The sequence below is a fragment of the Ptychodera flava genome, chromosome 11 (assembly GCF_041260155.1).
Source record: "Ptychodera flava strain L36383 chromosome 11, AS_Pfla_20210202, whole genome shotgun sequence".
Lineage (NCBI taxonomy): Eukaryota > Metazoa > Hemichordata > Enteropneusta > Ptychoderidae > Ptychodera > Ptychodera flava.
This window is the reverse complement of record NC_091938.1, coordinates 18,228,628-18,249,834: the sequence shown is the minus strand read 5'-3', so window position 1 is coordinate 18,249,834 and position 21,207 is coordinate 18,228,628. Positions and strand designations below refer to the sequence as shown.

At 38.2% G+C, this 21,207-nt stretch overlaps 2 long non-coding RNA genes across 2 annotated transcripts; one reads left to right on the top strand and one right to left on the bottom strand.

Annotated features, from left to right (window-relative positions):
* Positions 1–271: 271 nt before the first annotated feature.
* On the bottom strand, positions 272–8,560 carry LOC139143684 (uncharacterized). The gene is made up of 3 exons (XR_011554654.1): positions 8,221–8,560; positions 4,626–4,748; positions 272–1,068 (listed from the first exon to the last, which is right to left on the bottom strand). It is a non-coding gene; the product is annotated as an uncharacterized lncRNA (long non-coding RNA).
* Positions 8,561–9,865: 1,305 nt separating this feature from the next.
* On the top strand, positions 9,866–20,947 carry LOC139143061 (uncharacterized). Its single transcript, XR_011554512.1, has 3 exons — positions 9,866–10,087; positions 17,709–17,842; positions 18,362–20,947. It is a non-coding gene; the product is annotated as an uncharacterized lncRNA (long non-coding RNA).
* Positions 20,948–21,207: the final 260 nt, after the last annotated feature.

The window sequence follows — 21,207 nt, the reverse complement described above, 5'->3', positions numbered from 1 at the left end:
CTAAATCTCACTTATGAAGCAGTCTGTAAGAAGTGTTGTGCTTCAGGAGCAAAATTAGTGTGAAAGGAAGATATTGTATAGCACTGATTCTCGGTTCTCACTACGTGAAAGATGAAACACACATGCAAAGAAATATCTGTAAAGGCATTTTTCCATCAAAAGTCACAATACTCAACATCGTCAAACTCTAAGGTGATGTTGAACTTGTTCACCCATAATGCAACTAACATTATGACACCCCCTGAAAAAGAACTCACAAAAGATGATACAGTTCAAATTGGTAAATAGGTGCTTTAATTGAAATATATAGAGACCTCTTGCATGTGATAAAAAGAAATATGTTTGAATGAAATCTTATTTGAAATTCACAATGTTTGTGCTTGCAATTCAGTGAGAAGACTCAAAATCACCAACAAAGTTGCTGTTTTTCTGTATTGCCCTTTGCATGATAAAAAGTGAAACTGATAGCAGGCCATCACATTGACATTTCAGATCTTATCACATTTGAAGAAAATTACTAGACATACGTGGGTCATGGTGCACTTTCCTCAGTTCACACCTGCCAAAGTAATATTTCCAGACATAAAAATAATAATGGCTGGCAAATTTTGATAATATCAGAAAGAAAGTAACATTGCATATATGTATGCTCAAATACATTGTCCTTGTGTCTAGGGATTAAAAAGCTATTTAAGTTTGTGAGAATTACATCATCATATCAATTTTACTCCTTTGTACATGTATGTATCATTTATATGAAGATGCAGTCCACATGGGGTTGGACTAATCATACCAGTGTGATAATTAATATGATCCTGCATTTGCATTGCCTGGGAGTAGTCTATGTGAAATTGTAGTCTCCTGTAAATGTTTGCTTTCCTAATGCTATGGTTCAGCTTTTAACATGCCATTTCAGTTATTTCCAGTCCCTGTTGTACAAAACTTTTCCCTGTACTAGGTAATTTTCAGCTTCAGACTTTGTTACTGTGACAAAAGTGCCTGTCAATGGCTTCTTCCGCAGCCTCAGTCAGTGGTACTTTTCATCCATGAATGTAGCATGCTTCCTTCCTATGGAAAGGTAAGAAATGAGAAATTGAACAATTTAAAAATTAGAGACATGAGGACACTGAACTTTGATCATTGTTTTAAACTCTTTATTACATGCTCAGGATGTCAGTTTGTTTCATCCTCTTTCTCCCAGGTGGTATTTATTTCTATGGTTTGTCTATGGAGCCCGGTAGAAAGATGATTATATGGATTCAAGATACTGCCATGCATCAAAATTAGTGTTGTTCAATGATAGCCTACACTTGAGTATTAGCCCCTCACATTGTCTAATATTCTATCTACCCCATGATAATTCCTTCCTAAGCCCTCCCAAGTAAAATCCATGGCATGACTCTTACAAAGGAACCAGTTTTAAAGATCCCATTCAAAGCAAACAATCACACAGATATACCTTGTTAAAGCGAAGCAGTCTGTGGTACTGTCTCAGATTTTGAAGCACTGGGGTTGAATGGAGGGAGATCACTTGCTTAACTGACATAGTTTCTATGGAATTTAACTTGAATAATGCAATACAGTATAGATAAAAGCTACATTTAGCATCCACTACATCCTAACTGAAAGGCCACTTTGAGACTGGTTTGATTAGCTGTAATACATAAACTACACATTTGTATAGACATCACAAAAACACACATCATTAGACAGTCTTATTTAAGTTTAAAACAGTACAATACACCTGTTACTTTTCTGATTAAAAAAAATATTTTGTTTTTGTACCAACTTAACTATCTTTTCTTCTCCCTTGAAATGTCAAGTTTTCACCTCATCAAAGTGCACTGTGAATTTTGGTGTGGACTAAAATTAATTTGCTAACAATCACAATTTAATATATGATGTATGCTGTCTTCACAAGTTGAACACTGGACAAGCAACGTGCTTTTCGCAACAGAAGAAGACAGTACAGTTGGTACAATTGAGAACAAAATTAATAATAAAATCATCAAAACTTACAGCTACTGTTCTGAGAGAACAAACACAGTGTCTGAGAGTTGTTCTGAATAGATAGGTTGCAGTCAACTAGGATTGTATAGTTTGTTTTGAAAAATGGTCAATATAAAAATGGTTTCACTGAATTTCCCTGGATACCACAGAATCTGGTTTTGATAATATGAATATATGCAACCTACATGTATTTATACACATATCTAATGGAACTCGGATGTGACAGGATCAGACTCAGAGATGGTGGAGATCTTTTCACAAAAGCAGTTTATACCTCACTTAAAAAGGGAAGAAAGGACAGGATAAGGTCAAGAAGAGGTATTACTGCAGAAAACTTGGGAAGGAGAATAAAATTCCAGAGTTTAATATCACCATTACTTCAACGTCAGTGCCACATCCAAGCTGCCATGAGTGAGAGGAACAAAGAAACCCTATCGATGATCATTCATCCCTCACAGAACTGTAGATTTCCCATAATTCATTGCGATTTGTATCCTCGGAGATACATGTACTTGAGTGAAGTCTACTATGTCTCCCATGTGTAGACAAATTCACAGACTATCTATCAAAATTTTGAAAACGTACTTTTATGCACACCATTCTTCTCAATTCTCATTTTAAATAATTTGGAAAATTATGCATAATTGAGAGAGGAGATAGCATTTTTGTGAAATTTGCCAGAGATTGTCCTCAGCCATACAGAATAATGTGATGGAAAGTAGGGAGACTAGTTGCACCTGTTTTATGAAACAAAAGGATATTGATTTTTTGCAATGAAAATGACAAAAGAAGTTTGCATGCTAAGATTTCTGAGAGAATGACTCCTTCAGTTTGTCATAACTTGCTACCTAAAAAGTATGGCATTTGTAGTACCCGCAGAATGTGACATTTATGGTTGTTTAGTGGTTATTTTCAAAATTTCACTGAAATATCTAAACATACTTTTACTAGATATTATTTAAAAATTATTCTGATGCTGCACACTAGTACTTACATGCAGAACTGAAAAAGTTTTTAGAAAAGTTACCTTTAAGGATACAAATCAAAGAGTATTGTGGATAATTTATTGTACTGTGTCCCTCTAGTGTGCATAAATGAGGTCTATATCTAGAAACATACTGACTGGCTGTAGGCCCTAATGACTGCAAGTTGCCAAAATAATTTCCCCTTAAGAATTAAAGGAAATTATTTAATTTCAGGTAACTCACAACTTAACAGGCAAACACATGTACATGTACTGTGTTGTCCTTACAACCACTCAGTACACTGGCAAGGCGTCAGTATATCATTAACAATTCACTGACCAGTTTATATGGCTTCTCTTTCCCATTTTCAGAAGAACATGGTGCTTTCTTTTCCTTTGCATCTTTTCCTTGAAGCAAAGCAAAAAATAGCATACACCATGTATAAATCATTTAGCAAAACTAAATATTTTTACCTGCAGTCATGTAACTCAATATCCATCTTAGAAATGCAGAATGTCTGTATTTTACATTGCAGAAGAAGAGATAACTTATGAGCACTACTCAATCATGACTTGGGAACACCTGCCAGACAGTATCACTTTCCCACCTGCAGAGTCAGTAAAAAGCATTATTGAGCCATAACTATATGTATTTTCAACCACTTGGCTTTATATGTTGTAACAGCTTTAGTCTGAAAATCATGTGTACAGTATCTCTGTCTTCAGGGACCTTCAAATCTTCAAGTCTATGTTAAAATGCAATGTATGGGACATGTTTTGCTTCACAAGTTTTACTACCTTTTAGGTTAAAAAACAATAACAAGGAGAATATTCCCAAATCATGATAGAGGAAAAAGAAGGCTAAAAATGAGAAGCTTTTAAAAACAAAGTGACTTTCATTCTCATATTTTCAAATGACTGAACGGGAGACTTGATCTACTTACAATGCCAAATATCCTTCAGTTAAAACACTCTAGACTTTAATGAAGCCTGATCTTCCAGTCTATCAATTTCATGTTCTGTGAGCACCATGCCCTCAAGAAATTTGCAAGATGCAAGAACAAGAGCATGTGCAGCATTCTGAGACAGTTGATGAATCCCAGGCACCGGGAAAAAGTTTATTTACCAAACATGCACACGCTATCATGTTTGCAATTTTTCTTGGCAATTGATAGTTTCAGGTACATGTATATGGCACGTAAGCCCCTGATATTTTAGGAGGGGGGTTGATGCAGTTGGTCTATATTAATAAATTGATGATGAGAAACCAACTTCATTTTTGGCCTAAAAGATTGAAAAGCAAACAAAGTGATACTTTGGAATGAAATTTATGTATAGTATACATGTAGTTCATCATGTGAGTGTTTGATTTTGATCTTGTTTATCTTTTTTTGAAGTGATCGGATTGGTTGATATGCAAATGAGCCATGGTTATTTGAGTCCACAACTGCAGAAGCGCCTTTCCTCAACTACGACAAAACAAGGAAGTAACAACAACAAATGCATAAAATGGTCATATTTATTCCTATATGTGCACACATACTGTTGCCCAGTATTTGTACCATGATAACATGACTTCTAGGTGCATGATACCATCTAAGTCTATCTGGCATATATTTATACTGCATTAGGAAAATTATTCATAACTTACAATAATCACTTTTATGATCAACATCCTTGGGACAGAAATTCATGACAGCGACCTCAGGACTGGGATCCATGGCAGTGTCCTAGGACAGGTATCCATGACAACATCTTCACCCAACTCTTATAGCTTTAAAAGAACAAATCACATACACACCGAAGTGAGTTCAAAATGAAAGCTTGTGACTCTAAGTCTTTATCACCACTTCTACAACCTTGGCACTTTTTCCCCCATGATTCAAAATAAATCAAGTTGATGAAGCCCTAAACTGCAACTTCTGTCACTAATTTAGCTACTGGACTCCATTAAAAGAGTATAAAATTGTATTTTATAATCACAGTTCTCCACAGGCCCATTAAATGTGGCAGAGTGCTGGAATTACCCACTTACAAAACATGTAACAAAATACTGTATAAGACATGTAAGGCCACTTTGGGATGTGACTCTTCTTTCAACTCTGTATTTTTAAACCTTTCAGTATTTATCATTGTCAATACTCTTACGAAGTGTTTCAACTTCAAAGGACATTTTTTTCTAGAAAACTGACTGGTTTTATGCTACATGTAACTTCACTTGATACACAGTGAAGTTCCATGTAGTATTCTCGATTGCTTTTTGAGAGTGTATTTATCATGTGATCATCATGTCTACTGTGTAGAGTGACATATTGAGGAAAGTTGTGACAGGTACTTAATTTTATGCAAATAGTATGCTAATATTTTTATGCTAAAATATGGAAATGAGGCAGCACAATTTTTCAATCCAATCGTGGAGACCATTGATGTTGCAATTTGCAAGATTTATTATATTACTATGTAAACAGAATTGCTATTCCCCAATATGTCAGAGAATTTGCCACCTTGATGTTAAGAAGTGGACGGTTTCATTTGATTTGTGAATACAAGCTTTGGGGAGGGCAGAATTTGAGAAAAAAAAGGATCGGAGTGTCTCCTTGAATCTCATGCATACCAATCAACCCCCGAGCCATTGCTCATAATCACTGAAGTCTCCCTTAGTTTAGTTTGGTACAAGAAACATAGCTTTTGATTGTTATTGGGAATTGAAACATGCCATGAGCGTTAACACACTGAAATCTTGAAAATGTATTGATAGTACAGCATGCCAGGAAATAAAGATTGTTCATGCTTCCATGTAGATTTATTCTCAGCAAAGTCAGACACGCATCTGAATTAAATTCTGGGTGAATCATAAACCATAAGACATGGGAACTTGGTACATGATTATGGAATGTGAAACATAAATTAGGCTTACCCCTTCAGCATTGCTGACTTTCTGATTAATTTTTTCCCAAAGGATATGCTCGTGAACTTTATATTTATAAGCCCAGACTTAGTTTCAAACTCCCAAGAACACTATAATATTAACACATAATCTAAGTATTCTTACTTCACTTGATGATATAATATAATAAAATCTCTTTCACCCACGCCCATAGAAAAACTTCAAATATATGTAGACAAAGAGGAAATATATAGGGGAAAGAGCATTCCTTAAGATACAACAATTATTGAATGTTTGGACTGGCCTAGGTATTCTAAGCTGGATTTGAATGCACAGTCAAAGGCAATGTGACGCCAATGGTAAGGCTTACATTCACTGGGAAAGTGCTGAACGAAGGATCATAGCGAAGGACCAAGGGACAACTGAACAAAAGAAGAGTGAGCTCTGTCTCAAAATATCTCCAGATTTCCATTGGAAGCACATGTTTGACATGGCCCAGACGCGCACGGTTTGCGCTTCCACTGAAAGATTAGAGATTTTTGGAGACACTGGCAGAGCTCATACTGTTAGCTGCAGTAGGACTGAGTCCCGGGCTCGGAGTAAGTCACCTCGACACCTGGATCCGTTTCGACCCCAACACTCTCTTGTCGCTATTTTGTGTTCACCTCTACCTTGTCATATCTTTCTTGTTTCATGACGTTTAACTGAATATATCATGCATCTTTCCTGGGAAAATTGGCTTCTGAATAAACAATTTAGCTGTTTCGATACACATGTGCAGAGCTCAGACACTTTTACGACCAAGCGCAGCGCGCAGACAGCTGTTCGTAGAGTTTGGTGACTTTGATAGACCCGGCCCTAGCCCTGTGTACAATGCTGTGTGTCCCCAGAGTTATACGGACCGGGGAGGCCGTATAAGGCCGGGAACAAACAGCGTCGTACGCTGGGCTAGGACTGCGACCGGCCGTCTGCCAGTTGCGAGCTCGGCCAGTGCCCGCGCCGACCAACTCGGCCAGTGGGAGAGGTCGGCCACTTACATTTATATGATTGGGTACATTTTCTCTTCACATTCAACAGTGATGTTATGATGTTATTTTGTTGAACATTCAGTAAACAACGAAAAGACGTTCCACTCTGACAAACACATTGGTGGCCCTCAGCCTTTCAGCAGATCGCGGGTAGGGCGTACGATCGAAAGGTACAAATTGGCAGTTAAACATTGCTGCGAATCCGTAGCCTTTGCCACTCGGGTAGCTTGGTCATTCCCAAAAGAACATGCCAAGGACTGGCAGGGCTCGTTTTCGCAGCAAGCAGTAACAATGACTTAATTGTTGATCGTTGGATAAATAACGTTTTACGCTATGGTTTTTATGGTAGTAAATCGTAGGTTTTAAGTTTTTTTAATGGAAAGCAAAACACGATGTACCACATACACTACTGCGCAGCCGATTTTCATCCTGTAGTTAGGTTGAAGCGAGGTAACCTCCATGGGGAAGGAAGTTTGCAAACATCGCACTCTTGAATGACATTGACATCGCTTTCACATTATAATTTTAGCGAGACCTAGAAAATAGAAGAACACTGTAGTCTCATCATATAACCATACTCCTAATGACCGAACTCGCAACTGGCCGACCTCTTTTTTATTCAGCCCGGCCTGGCCCTGCATCAAGAATTACATAGCGGCCGCCGTGGTATGCACAACGGCGGCCGCTGTGTTAACCACACACTGTGCCCTGAATAGGGCCGTTCACAGTTTACGTCACTGTTCTCTCATTAATATGCAAAAATAAATATTTGTCCGCATTTTCAGATAACGCTTTTGAAAATTACGCATGCAAGAACGACGAAAATACATCTCAGTGGGTGACTGCTAGTGTAACAATGAATACTAAAAAACATATTCACGACTATGAGTACTAGCTGCAAAAACGGCCATGTATGCAACATTGATAAAATTTGTCCGCATTTCAAGCTGCGTGTGCGATGTCGCGCGCGTACAGCTATATTTAGTAACAAACCTGTAACCGTGAACAGCGCTATACCGTGCTGTGTGTTCCTGGCGTCCCACCGCAATGTATCTGTCGAGCCCATTCAGGTGCGTTCCTGACGTTACCAGATTCAACTAAAGTCTTTCAAAGTGCTATTAGCATCGAGAACTCTGAGGACATAATTTCGAGATGATAATGATACAAGTTTCATTCATACCGAAGTGGTCGAGACGGTCAGGGGCCTAGGGTCGAGTGACTTGTAGAAGCCGCTGCAGCTCACAAGTCACCCGCGACAAAAATGGGGAAAGGTTATAGCTTCATAACAGTCGCATAGTGTCATATAGGAATACAAAGCAGTGGGCACTTACCACTATATCCTTCTCTAACTTGAACGAAAACCAGGAACGTAGTTAATGTTCGGTAGATGTACCACGTCTCTCCGGGACCGTGGCTGTACAGTCGATCCCGCTGGCTGAAGTTGTTTGCACTAGTTACTCACACATGGCAGACATAACCATACGAGCTCAGAATGTAGTGCGTGCCGTGTTGCGCTTGATTGACACGTTAAAAGTTGCTAGTTTGGTGTAATTGTTTGACATTTAGCAATTACTATATTTTTAAACAATTGCTAAGTAGATGAAAATAGATGAAACTTTGAAATTATGGTCCGCTACCTCCGCTACCCTTCGCTACCCAAAATCTCATTTGCATAAATGAATCGTGCCTCGAATCATGCAATAATTGCAGTACTGGTATTTTAACTTTCAACTTTGTGTATAATACTTTTTTGATATTGATAAATTTTCTGAAGCAATGTTAGGATTGTTTGTGGTATCTACATATTGGCACGAAGCCGTTGTGTAACTTACTTCCAAATAGTGAAGGCAGCGGAGTTGATGAGAAAGGCAATTATCAAACCATTAGATTTCTTGATTGTGTATCTTTCATGGTCCGGTCAACTTTTTCCTATGCAAGTTGTAGATACCAAGTTACTCACAAGTATAAGTCACTATACTATTGTCACATGCGGTACAAACAGCTTAACTTTTAAAAGAATGAGGCATTCTTCAAGACGGTTTTGTTTCGGAGTTATTATTATTACAAATCCACAAATGCTGAGTAAAGCTTCAATTATCGTGTATTATATTACCATGCCCTGCCCGTCGCATTTTGATTGGTCGAGCTGAACCATGTGACTGACCACAAATACACAGTAATGGTTCGTTTACATGCCCCTGAATATGAATAATAAAATTAATAACTCAAATTATTGTAACTTTACAGCTCAAGCATAAATCATAATCAATCACAAAATAAAATGGAGCACTTGTAGGTCAAGTTGAGATATTTTTTTCTGAAAACATCTTTGGATTTGCCAATTTTTTACAGCGCGCGTGACAGTGCGTCGCGTATTGCTCAGTTTCTGGGGCCCAGTTGTCGTTCGCTCCTGAAATTTTCGGAAATTTTGACGGTTTTCTTGGGTTCGCTGATAATATAATGGAAATAACAGACTCCGCTCTGACCATTAACGTTTATTTGTGAGCGCGGGCTCGAGGAAAGCCAAATTAACGGGCTCGGCAAGCCTCGCCCATTAATTTTTGGCTTTCCTCTCGCCCTTGCCCACAAATAAACGTTAATGGTCAGCGCGTCGCCCGTTATTTCTATAGTATCATACCGGTTCTCGACTTGTTTTCGCAATGGCAAGTTTGAATCAAAGGTCAAAGGTAGGTCATTGCACAGAGAGACTGTTCAAAACATAACGTTGAGCCAATGATGGGGGGATTTTTACGGTCCATGTTTGCTTATCGGTATACAGTGTAGCCATCAATCACGAAGTCGGTATTCTTGCCACAATGGCTGTCAGTGCGTGAAACACAATTGGAAACGTGAACTTTTGTCGCGCTTTACGAGATTTTGAGCTTACAAATCTTAACCCAGATTTATTGCCTGTCAAACTCTGACAATAAACAGGAGACAATACTTGGTTTAGTCGTCGTATTTCAACTCTGGCACAGTGGAGTCGTGGTAAACACCATGGTCCCTTTTCTACCGGTTCTAGGCCTAGCTGCGACTGTGCTTACTCTGAGGTAGTCAGCACTGTGACGTCTGACTGGCACACACAGACGGTTGAAAATCGGCGTTCAAATTTCCATTATACATATATAGGACACTGGACGCCGTCCGAGCAGAGACCGGCTTGTAACAATGAAGCAGTTGACTGGAATGTCATTGACGGTGTGTACACTTAATGTCGTCGATTTAAAGGGTGTAAATAATCAACACTTTCTCTGATTATATATATATATATATATATATATATATATATATATATATATATATATATATATATATATATATGTGTGTGTGTGTGTGTGTGTGTGTCTGTGTGTCTGTGTGTCTGTGTGTGTGTCTGTGTGTCTGTGTTTATCACATGATGCTACAGAACACATGTAATCGTTATAAGTCCTGACTTCAACTTGTCTTCAAATTTTGCTCAAAAGACTCTGCCAACGGGTGTTAAGCACTGTTTTACCTCCTGAAGATTTCTGAAGAGAGAGAGAGAGAGAGAGAGAGAGAGAGAGAGAGAGAGAGAGAGAGAGAGAGAGAGAAAAAACCCCAAAGTGATATGGCTTTCTGGTGGTGCAAGGAAACCAACTCTGCCGGCGATGTAAACCTACCACAGCATCGCGACATTAACTCAGCTTTCATGTACGCTGGATCAGCTAAGATACTTTGCATGGTTTCTTTTCATGTGGCTGTTTACAATGCGAACCGTGAGCGGAGGTCATTTCACATCCACTCTATTTGTCCCCACTTGTACTGTCACAATGCCTCTTTCTTACTATTAAATCGCGTTCATCAAGGCTTCACGCATAACTGCCAACCAATAAAACCTTGGACCTCTCTTCTGAACAGCTCTTTTTAGTGTTCGCAATGGGTGTTGTCTCTGTTTCCCCGTCTGCTGTCAGCTTGGGTGTGCACATGTATCTTTACTCGTGCAGGAAAGCCAGCGTCTCTCCACACTGTTTTATAATACCGGTTTCAATTGGAAAATCGCATATCAGTGTAAATAATACAGGAGTCAATGAAAACACTTTGATCAGGTCATAGTGAGCATGGACTCTTCTGAAAGGTGGTTGATTCCATGAGACTAGTTAATGGCACTGGCATTGCACGTTTATTTTACACGCAATGTTTTCATATCTATGGTAACATCCTCTAAATTTCTGATCTCGAGATACTTACTAGTAACAGTAAGGCCACAAGAATCAGCAAAAGTAATGATTCGTAAAGAATAGGCGAACTTCTTCAAGCATTGGACAGCAAGTACTCGATACAGATTTGCTGTAAAGTAGTGACCAGATCCGATTGCACTGTTAAAAATTGGAGTCATACTTTTTGGGAAAACGCATTTCTGTAGTTAATAATAATAATTTATTTATAAAGCGTCAATATCCACAACAAAGTGATCAAGGACGCTGTGATAAAATTTACATATCACAAAAAGCAATTAAAACAGTAATAAAAAAAAAACTACAATAAAACCATCTAAAACCAAAGTCTAAAAAGCAGATTTAAAAAGGAAAGTTTTAACATTAGTTTTAAAAATTGACAGGCTAGGAGAACGCCGAATATCTAATGGAAGACTGTTCCAGAGTATGGGAGCTGCCACACTAAACGAACGATCTTCATACTTCTTTGTGCGCGATCGAACCGGACGAAGTCTGAACTGGTCAGCTGACCTCAAGTTACGACATGGAACATAGAGTGATATCATATTTGAAAGATAACTGGGAGCAAGCCCGTGAATACACTTAAAAGTCAGGACTTACATCTTAAATACAATGCGCTGTGTCACCGGTAACCAATGCAACTGGTACAGAACAGAGGTGATATGAAGAGAGATTTTTGAACGAGTTACAATTCCTGCAGCCATGTCTTGAATATGTTGAATCTCAATGATTAAATTATTCGTAAGTCCATAAAACAGAGTTACAGAAATCAATACGAGATGTGATAAAAGCATGGACAAGTTGTTCCGTGGCAGACCTTGATAAAGTTTTACGAATACGTGCAATGCGTCGTAGATGAAAGGTTGCTGTACGACAGATCTCTGAAACATGAGGTCTCAGTGTGAGATGAGAGTCAAGGATGACGCCTAGGCTTTTGGCCTGATAGCAAACAGGAATTTTAGCATCTCCAACACAAATTTCTGTGATATTTCTATCAGATGGACTATCCGAGGAGAAAATTACAAATTCTGTTTTATCATCGTTTAAAGTGAGAAAAGATGTAGACATTCAGAGTCTGACATCTGAAATGCAATTTTCAAGATTTGAAATCATTCTAATGGCATTATCCCTGGTGAAAGACATATATAATGTTGAATCATCAGCGTAAAAACTATAAAGACATCCATGACTAGCGACTAATTTACCGAGCGGAGAGGTATAAACATTGACAAGAATTGGACCTAACACTGATCCCTGAGGTACCCCGGTGTCAAGTGGATGAAATGATGATTGAGTGGAATTTATAAGAACACACTGACTTCGATTTGAAAGATATGACTCAAACCACTTAAGTGCATAACCAGAAAGACCAAATTGGACTTCTAAGGAATTGTTTCAAGATGTTAAAGAAATAGAATCGGGTTTTCATTGTGAAATATTCGAGGTGCTAACTTTCAACCCAATACGTCAGGAATAGTTTCGACTATCTTTCGCGAAACACACAAATTGTCTACATAACATGAGACTCGGTGACGTAAATGGGGTATAATAAATTATATTATGGCCATAGCTTGACAAACTACACAATACCTTTTGGTCTACTGTTTGTTGAGGCTCATCTTTAAGCTTTGCAAGCTTAATATTTTAAAATTCGATGGTTTTATTTTTTGGCCATAGAGTTAACACAGAGATAGCGGCTATTATAAATTGAAGTGTCGGTAACTATTGGGCAATTTGTTTCTGTGGTACCAAATTTTGCATAGTGGACCTGAATTTGAATTCTTGAGTTTGAGAGGGGATGTTTTCTTGGTGAAAGTTGTAGACTTTTAATTTCGAGGCGTGAACTATAGTGCGCATAGTATGCATTTTATGCAGAAAGCAACGGCAAGATTCATGTTAAGCATGCAAGGTGTGGAATCTAAAATTCAAGCGTTTGAGCAAGTAATACTCCACTCATTCCAAAACATTGGTGTGTGATTGGAAATGGTCGGAAACACCCGTTTCATGATATCGGGCTGGTTGAGTACTGCTATTGTTGATTTATCTCACCCTTAACTACACCAAATGTCCTTGTGTCTCATTTGACTTCCCGTATACTACTTTATTCAATGTCTGATTGCACCAATAACATATTACAACCGATTCTTATACGTAATGATCTTCTATTTGTACTGAGGTTAAGTTAGATAACGACGTAAGACGTTCCTTGGCTCATATAATAAAACTTTGAAGTCAGAGCTCGAGGATGCTAATACGACTTGCAATTGCAAGCATTCTATCTATCTATGAATCTATGTATCTCTCTATCTACCGTCTATGTATCTATGTATGTATCTATGTGATATATATACACTATATATATGTTTGTATATATTTACAAGATATAGTGACATATACAGATATAGTGATATATGTATATATACATATATATCACTATATCTGTATATGTCACTATATCTTGTATATATATATATATATATATATATATATATATATATATATATATATATATATATATATATATATATATACATTACAACTTCCCCGATGCTAACTTGACACCTATTAACGCCTGTTAATCAGATGCGAAAAGCGCCACCTGTATGCATTTCGCTGCGAAGTGTAACTGAAGTTAGTTTGCTCACAGTATTAGTTAATGAGGGGATTATCGACGATGAATTTTCTGGCCAACATTATGGCAATGCGGATCTTGATATGCTCACCCTCAAGTCCTCAACACGATACGGACTATGGCTGACCCTTACCTCCATGGGTTGACCCAGGAGCCTGAAAAGGACGTCTCTTGCTTGGAGGAGGGACTGTCACGCGTTGATAAATCGATACCGGTTTTGGCCGTGCAATGCAAGAGTACATTGGCACCTGATTATGTGTACCAAGACGTGTATAAATCATCAATGGTTTATACAGCGGTACAACGTACGTATCGGTGTAAGCATGGAGCCAGATCCGTTTCTAGCTCCATGGTGTAAGACTACGACTTTATTTTTGGCTGACTGCACCAGCGATGGTCCGCATCAAATAGTACTACAGAAGAAAATTTACACCGCAAATTTCCATGGACTTTTTTCCGTTTTTTTGAAATCACATTATATCTGCACTTATCGTGAAGGCTCACTTCTCAGCCGTAAAACATTAGTTAAAGCCAGGTTTTCATATCAGTGACGTGTGCATGTGCGCAATTTTACTGTTGCTAAAGAGTGTCGATCGACCTTCTGTGAATGCTAAAACACTTCTCCGAGCCATAGACCCGAGCATAGCATCAATAACTGGCAATGTAGTAAAGTAACATCCCCGGAAGATTTTATTTTCTGACATTTTGATCCTGCATACCCTCTGTTTGTTGACAAGCAATGAAGCTAACGAGCGTCCTACTGTTTGCCATATCCTTGCCCCGAAAACGACTACGTGGCAGATTATTTCAATTTTTCAAATTTTCAAATATCCGATATTTACCCGATATTTATCGGCGATTTGGGGACTCTAATATCGATACTAGATGATACTTGCATGACTTGCCTTGTGCCACGGCACGCCGGATCTGTGAAATCTCCGATATATATCCGATATTTTTCGCCGATTTGGGGACTCTAATATCGATACTAGACGATACTAGAATGACTTGTCCTGTGCCTCGGCACACCGGATCTGTGAAATCTCCGATATTTACCCGATATTTATCGGCGATTTGGTGACTCTAATATCGATACTAGACGGTACTAGATTCAGTCAAATCGCAAGTAAATATCCGATATATATCGGAGATTGCACCATCTCAGAGTTCTGGTCAAACCCGACTTCCAAGGACTGACTCTAGCTTCGATACTAGACGATACTAGATTCAGTAAAGTGGCGCGTCAATATCCGCTATATATCGGAGATTTCACCGCCTCACAGTTCTGGCCAAACCCGACTTCCAAGGACTGACTCTAGCTTCGATACTGGACGTTACTAGACTCAGTGAAATCGCGCGTAAATATCCGAATTATATCGGAGATTTCAGCCCTTTATAGATCTGGCTAAGCCAATCTAATTTCGATGTTGTATAGTCTAGTAGCCGTAAATATCGGATATCATATAAAAGTGAAATGTCGCCTCGTCCTCTGTTTCACACAAACGAGATCGTCTTTGTCCGACAACGGAAGTTGACCGGGCAATTCATTTCGCAATCCAGTTTCTTCCAGTGATTGTAAAGTGTAATTTTCACAAAGGAACAAGCTATAAAACTTCTCGACCAGTATTTTCCATTAGCATTTAGCATAAATAAAAAAACAGACAGACAAATAGCTAGATAGATAGATCATGTGGGTGGATAGATAGATAGATACATGTAGATGGACAAAGAGACGAAGAGAAACAGGGAGCAAGGAAGCAATCATTGTTCGCCGCGTTAGTTCAGTGAAATTTCAAATCGACGGAGGCTACGCTACACAAACAGGACTAAAATGCCAACATTTATGTGGAAAGGAAATTTAAATTTCATGGTCACTGTTTTGGCCGTTAAATGATAATATTTTAAAGTGACACACACACATATATATATCCCTTTAAAAAAATTCAGCGATAGCCACAAAACTGTTTAATCTGGGTCATTTTGAAGGCATGTCTGCAGTAACATAGGATGGGGATTACGATATTGGCGTTGGTTGCCTTTCAACGACAACTCGGAGTGAGAGATATCCTTGTTTTCGTGAAAACTGTCTTCCTTCAGTGACTGTCACTCTCACCGTGTTTTTATCTTAGGGGGACTTTTCAAAGATAATGTGTACCACCGGTAAATTGCAGTTTGTAAGCTCTGTTCAAAAAGGAACTCAGTCCTCGCTTCCAGCGTTTATGCGGCTTATGCTGGCATAATTATGTTTATCTAACTTGAATAGAAAGGGCTAACAACTTAACGTAACAGCGAGTTCTGTAAAAAGCATGCGAATCACTACCATTTCATGCTCCATGAATCCATCATGAATGTCCATCAAATGTTGTTTCAACAAATTTTGCAATGTTTTGATGCATTATTTAGACAAAACATGATCTAACCTTTCGCCAAGGGCATTTGGCGAGAGATAAGCAGCATGGACCACGTGATCCACTGCCGTCCGCAGATAGGATTCAAAATTACTAGTATGGTAAAGTCACCGTGGTTTAATGACCAGCATGTAAATACCGTAGTCATGAGCGTTCATCTTACACTTTACACCCTTTGATGCAGCAAATACTGAGTCCGAATCACCACAAATTCAAGTAAATCAAAGTCCGAACTGAAAACCTTTATCTACGACTGTAACTTAACATCATTCCGTTCGAGGTCCGCGCCCCCTCAATATCACCGGCATAAAAAAATCGGCGTCATTAAGGGACTCTCAATTTTGTATTTTTATATTTTTGATTCGGATGTAGCTTTACCTACATTTGGCTATTTAAAATTGAATTCGTTCTCCACTGCTTAATGTAAATGTTCTGCTGGGAGCGTTTGAAGACTGTGAAACAATCACAATTATCGCCTGTGCTGTTTGCTGAATTAGCAACCTCAAGAATGGTACAAATTTTCATTACGATTTTCTTCTGACGGAAGTCCTTGTCTGATTCAAAATGTTTGATAAAACGATTGTGACTGGCGAGGCTACATCAGCATGCAATGCACTCGAGTCGAATACATAGACATTGTCTCTGTTTTTTCTTGTGAGGTGGGATGAGGTAAGGTATACAGCTGCCGCTATGTCGTCATAAGTACGGACCGAAAGAAAGTAGGAGTTATACTTGTAAAATATGAACTTTAGTGGCAGTCAAGTCTACAAGCTATAGAAGTCGAGCGAAGTCTGCACGCCACGGTCATTCCACTCGCTTTTGTTGAGTGACCGTGCTTACGTCGTTCGACCATTTTCAGCTTTTGTGCTATAGGTGTTAGTACAATGAAGCGTCTTTTCAGTTCTTTTGTACCGATGTCGCATCGCAATTGCCATGTGGTGTCAGAGTTCGAAAATACCACGAAACCATAGTCCCTTGTAGAGGGACTGTGACGAAAATAAAATTCAATCAAACTTTACAGGAGAAATAGTCGCGGTTTCCACACACTGCCTTGCATGCAAATGCTGTTCGAGTCGTTTGATTTTGGTATTATCGATGTGTACGTGATTCACACCTTCCGACCGGCTTAGCATATTAACTAACCCCGAAATTTCGGGGTTGCATACATTGCTAGTTAGCATCGGCGAAGTTGTATGTATACACAAAATGTATACAATGTGCCTTCCCAGTTATCACCATAATGGTTATATGGCAATTTCTGAACTTGGGCACAGAGGGTATGGTATATATATATATATATATATATATATATATATATATATATATATATATATATTATATATATATATATATATATATATATATTACATTTCTAATGCCTTATACACCCTGGAAATACCTGGTGAAGACTTTATTCAAAAGTAGAGATCCCGAAGTAAAATAATCTCTGCAAAGTGAGCATTGTGTATTTCTCGTCTGTCCGTTTGTCTCTATTCTATGCATATGTCACTATATCTTGTTTTATAATCTGTGTCCATGTACCTATCTCACTATACGTTTTTCTCATTAAATGTATTTCACAGCACATGTCAAATTCATCCAACGGTAGTTACATGCATCATATCCATCGCCTCGATTCTGATGCTTTCGTGTATCCTCAGTGGATGGCTCAGTACCGGGAAACTGAAGACAGCAAGCGTAATGATAACACGGGCAGGTATGCTAAGTGCATCTGTTAAAATGTAATCATTTCGTTATGACCAATATGAAAAGACAAGTGCTTGATTTCTTGACAAAATCACTGAAACTCATTTTGGTAGGTTTCTGGATGCGACAGCCGAATGCATCCGAACGTTCCATCGGTATTCGTGATAGACATCGATTATGTTACTTGGTATAATACCACCTAATTCGATTAAGAAATTTTCCTTAAGGCGATTGGAAATTACATGCCCCCTCTCTCCCTCTCTGCTATAGACATAAAAATATAGAGTGAGTAAAACAAATACATTTTTACCATTATTGTGTTTTGGTACCGTATCTGCAAAATTAGACCTCTCTCTCTTTGTCTTTGTGTCTTTCTCCATGTGTCTCTCTCTGTCTCTGTCTGTCTGTCTGTCTGTCTGTCTGTCTGTCTGTCTGTCTGTCTGTCTGTCTGTCTGTCTGTCTGTCTGTCTCTCTCTCTCTCTCTCTCTCTCTCTCTCTCTCTCTCTCTCTCTCTCTCTCTGTATTCTAGGTACAACAGTTGCACTTGGAAGTGGATGGTATGCTGCTAGAACGTCAAGACACGCCAGGGACACCAATAAGGATTTCACCTGGGGACACTCAATTATTGTAGCTTGGGTTTCAATCGTCCTCGCGTTCATTGCTGCAGGACTTTTATGCTGTGCAAGTATCCAATACAACATGCCTAGGTATCATAAGAGAGGGCAGGTTATGTGAACTCAGGTTCAACCTGAACTCATGACCGAAAAAATAGGTGTAAAACCATTACATTCAGGCTTTTCTTGTGTTAATAGTATTGAGCGGATTTTCATTTAGTGTGAAAACAATCAACTACTGTTTTCTGTAACTGGAATAACAGGCAAATCAAAACGACATTTTATTCGCATGTAGTGTAGCGACAAGGTTCTTACCACCAAATCTTGAATATTCCTGGTCACTGAAAAGATTTGTGAGATACCGTGGACTTCATGCATGACAAAGTCAGTGTTTCATCCAACACTCCTGTTAGTTCATCTGTACAGCAATATTGTGACACCCTGATTTCAACAAATAACCGGAACACAAAAGTGTTATGATAATTGAAAACAAAGTGACGATATCATTTACATATCTTCAATTAAACATGAAACATGTCAAGAACGTATGTACATAACAATTTTATAACTTTAACGTAGCAGGACTGATGCTCGTGTTGACTCATTATTAGGCTTTTTGAGTGATTAACGTTAATGCCATCGAAAGTGTAAATATACATATTATTATAGGCTATATCCATTTTAAACGTCGGTTTTTAAGACAACATTGTTTCTCTAATTCCAAACTATATACGACGACCGGTTATTTCTTTCTTGATTATGAAAGGCAAAGGTTTAAAGGCTTACTAGAGTGAGGTGTGCGAAAAGTTTTAAACTTTCACTCTAGAGGCCTGCACTAACTTATATGAGAAGATAGGCTGCTGGGGATCAAATGTACAGATACGGACTTTCAGTGTTACTGCTTTCTTCAGTTTGCTTGCATTGGCTTTACATGCCCACATCACGCTATAAAACAGCCAAATGTTAAATGAAAATACATCCGTGTTTCAACAGATGTATAGTATGTGCATGGTCCCATTTCTCTCATTTCACTCGTACAACTATGTGACTATGTCTTGTTATGATAAACATCACTAGCAAACTTCATGGAACGTGGCTAAACAATCTGTGAAATATGGACAATTTGAAACTTTCATTAAAGATTCAAGAAACATATATTTTAAAACGAACTGAGATGTTCTTTTGTTCACTTAACATGTAACCTTCATTGCAATAGTCTTGAATGTACAAATTTTAAATTGATTGATATTCAATATGACGTAAAACAAACCCTCAGGCTCCAATTAATTGTCTTTAAATGCTATCTTGATTTATATCTTCCATGCTTGAACTTTGATTAGGCCTTTCACGATATACACTCACTAATTTTAAAATTCATTAAATTAGCCTTTAATGACTATCTGACAAGAAAGTCCGATACTTAATTCATTTTGTGTAGATGTTGTTGTGATACATATTCATCAAATTTCAACAAATTTGCTGTTGTTGCAATTGATTTTATATATCTTCAGTTAATATGAAAATTTGCAATTTGCTGACATTAATCGCTTAATGTTCATTTGTACCTGTATATAATCAATGTCTGTGAAAAATTTCATCAACCTAGACCGACCTATCCAGATCTCTGTCCTTGACGGTTAAAGTATATTAATATGCTAATTGCATATCATTCACATCAATCGGTCAAGTGACCTCAAAAGCTATCACATGTTTGTATGGCCAATGTCACTACCAAGGCGCTCATCAGTTCTTATGCAGTCATTCTGAAAATATCATTCGTGTTGACAATTATTACGAAAATGAGTGTAAAATACTCAAACCACACAAACAAAACCTAATCAATTCTTGCTTTAGCAAAAAAGAATCTTTGAACCAGACTGAATACGATCCGATGACGAGGTGCGGCGTTAACAAACTCACAGGTGCGTGCAGACATCTGTACGACAATACTTCAGATGTATGAACACGTACACTACAATTGACATTCAATAGCTTCGTATTTTTTTCTCTAAATAGCTAGTTTATGAAGATATCAAGAATATGCACATGAATGTGTAGCTATCAGGAAACTTCAAACAGGACAAATCTTTCATAGAAAATACACATTGACACAAATTCAATAGTACAGGGAATCGCATTTTCACTTTGGCATTCAAACCCCGATGATACAGACCCCCGCGGTTGCGGGCTGTGAAAACTGTACATGTACTTTATGGTTATTTGTGCTACATACTGTGTTCAATGACCAGTGCGGTACTGTCCGCAACTACAGGAATTAAATAGTGTAACTCAAATCGTTTATGATGCTGACCCTGTATTTTATTACTTCTTCATACGTTTCGTGAAGATTGTACTGTTATGTAGGTCATTTACCCCACACTCATCATGACCTGAGTTCAATTAGTCTAGAACATTCTCAAGGTCACTGCCATTAATGACCTCACAACCTTGAATTCAATTAGTCATGTTTGGAATGTTCTGGAAAGTTGATTAGTTGTGTAAGGGAGATAATTTAGAACAGTAATTAGCATGTCAATAAAAGTTCTAGATTGTTCTTATATGCCTTTATAAAAGGGACGCGCTCAGCTTCCAGTCAGACTTTTGGGATCGTGTCTCTTGTGTGTTACTAAACTCCAGCAGTAGTCATTCTCAAGACTTTCCAAGACCTTCACTGTCAACGCTGGATTTATACTGTGACTTTGTGCAGCTTCAAGCCTGCAAGGACTGTTCATTCATCCAACTGGCTGTTACAACTCTGAGA